This window comes from Crinia signifera, chromosome 2 (assembly GCF_055691185.1).
Source record: "Crinia signifera chromosome 2, ASM5569118v1, whole genome shotgun sequence".
NCBI lineage: Eukaryota > Metazoa > Chordata > Amphibia > Anura > Myobatrachidae > Crinia > Crinia signifera.
In genome coordinates, this window is record NC_139218.1 from 178262156 (window position 1) to 178265092 (window position 2937).

Below are 2937 nucleotides of genomic sequence, written 5' to 3' on the forward strand. Positions count from 1 at the left end.
ACTGTAGGAGAGAGTGAGGGACGGAAGGGGGACACAGCCACCAGGTCAGCCAGTATGAAGGGGGAGCGGGTGTCCAGCAAACTCCCCTGAATGTGGCAGAAAGAAGCAGGGGAGTTAGGAGAAACTAAAAGTTTACAATCACTGCAGCACCACAGCACCTCTCCTGCATAAGCTAACGGCAGGCGAATTGTACATGCCCCCCTCCCTTCCGCCTCATTGGTGTTTTAACGCCAGGAGGTGTTCCGCCCTGTATTCACCCTGAATACACTAATTAGTGAAAGGGTGAAACAGAATCCGCCTGTCTAGCTGATGTAAAAGCTAGAACAGGCGGGACTGGACGCACTAACGCCGGACCCTGAATATGCCCCACAGTGGTAATGTCCTTCCACGTGGGTGACCAGTGGGGGAATGTAATCACCGATGGAGTCCTGTGAGTGGTGTCCGCCAATGGGAAAAACAAACGGAGGAGGGGGGGGGGGCAATGGATGGATGGTAGCTGGAACAATGTCCACATCAATGGGTAGTCCGCACTGGATAATCCTGGGCAGGAGACAAGCCACTAACGCGTTTCACTGCAACCCTGCAGCTTTATCAAAGGTGTTGAGATGTGTACCTGGGCTAGGTATATATACCTGATTTAATGAAGACATGATTAACATGTGTGTGGTCCAAACACTGATTCAATTAAATTAAATACATTTCAAAATACACTTTAATATGGAGGCAGACGTACATCACCAATATCCCAATAATATTTCAATAAAAAGCACCAAACTAAATAAAAATCAATATAAAAGAAATCCAACAGCACAATGAATCCGATCACGTGATCAGGGTCGGATCATTATATACAATCCTATATTTATTCAATATTGTGTCTATTAATATATTATGACACCAGGTTACCAATAATAGTCTAATTAGACAGAAAGTTGTTTTTGTTTTTTTTTGCAATTACTTCAGCCCGGAGAGTGTGTGAGATCCAGGCACTATGGGCACAAGAACCTTATTTTAAGATTTTTTCACACAAGGTAGTGCTCAGCACTAATCTGCAGTTTTTACCTGCGGTAATTTCCTCTTTAGGTCTACCTGATCGTCTGTGCATACTTTTGCTAAGCATTAGGTTCTGGATGTGAATTGAAAACATTTTGGAGAGCGTGTTCTTAGCCAAGTAATGGCTTGAAGTATTGTTATCCACCCTTATTCTGCTTTGGTATTCCCCAATGTTATGGCTGCCATGAAGTAGGAAGAAGTAAATAGCGGATTATACTCACAAAAATTAATTTTCTTCAGAATACTTCATGGTAGCCTATGATTTTACCTCCCTGTTTGTGTTTTTTTCCCTAGGATCGAGGGAGTAGACATTCAAAGGCTGAGGGTGCAAGGGTGGAGTGTGCTATATACGCGGTGTGGGAGGATCCTAGGGTTAAAAACCTACCTGTCTATGATGAGAAGGGGTTCAAACCCAATGTTATGGCTGCCATGAAGTATCCTGAAGAAAAGGAATTATCGTGGAGTATAATCAGCTAGGATTCTAGTTAACTCTGTAGCAATTGGGCTGAATCATAAATCACCTTTGAGAATTTTATATGGAGGCTTTTTCAGTTTTCCTTACAGCAAGTGATGGTTACAGACTACACCTGCAGTCACCTGGCCAAGCAACATTCTCACCAACTGTGAGCATTGACATGGTGGCACCATAAATAAACATTGCTGCCTCTTGTATTCTTATTAGCTTGCTGTAATTGCTGCAGCAAATGTTTTATTATTGCTTGTTGAATCATTCCTAACTCCTTATAGGAATATGGAAATATGCATCCTTGAGGTCGAGTGAGACTAGAAAACCCCCTCTTATCCCCAGAAGAATGGACTTCATAGTTTCCATATGGAATTTCTTCTTCTTCCATATCCTCCTGTTTAGATCACTTAGATCTAAAATAGTCTGAAATCCTCTGGATGCTTTGGTTACAACAAAAAGACGGAGTAAACAAAGGTGCATTCTTCCACCTCTGGAACCTTCTCCACTGCCCCAAAATTGATTAACTCCCTTATGCTCTGATCTAGAGCAAAACCTTCCTCTGGAAACATAGAAATCTTTGAAACCAAAAATGTATGGTTAGCTTGACGATCTCCAATACCGATTTGTCCTGAATGGTGCAAGACCAACTCCTTGCAAACTTCAGAAGCCTTCCCGCAACAGGAACAGTTACACGGGAAGGAACACCGTCACTGCCGCTAAGATCCTCTTCTACTGGAATTACGAAAATTGATCTCGACAATACGGCCGAATATCTTGCCTAAAATACTGCCTAGTTGAGAACTCAGGGAACTTTCCACGCTTATCTTGAGGAAGCTTGACTGACTTCCCACCAGACATCTTTTGTATTAAGGCATCCGATTTACCTCCAAATAAAAAGGATCCTTCGAAAGGCAGAGAAACCAGCCTATTCTTAGAATGCATTTCAGCTGCCCACGCCTTCAACCACAAAGCTCTTCTGGCTAGAATACATGGGGTACACTTTATCAACCCTCTTAAGCTCCTCATACACTATGCGATTTTCGGCCGATTTCACCCGATATCGGCACCGGATTGTGTTTGACATCTGATCTAATATGATGCGCGGTCCCGTGCGCATCGGATCAGGTGGTCGGACCAGCTGAACATAAGATATATCGGAATCTGATCCATCATGGGTGATTTATAGCACCCACAATGTTTCAGATCCGATATATCTCCGGGTACCTCCTTCCGGTGCTGTGGACCTCCTCCAAGCGCAGCAGTGGGAACTCCCCCAGTAGCAGCAGCGGGAACTCATGTAGTCACAGGAAGGGGCAGGCGTAACGGCCGGGAGATAAGAAGGCAGAGAGCGGCAGCAGGGAGACTCTTCCCTGCAGTGCTGCTAGATGTCATATTGCGCAGCAGAGCCCCCGGACCCC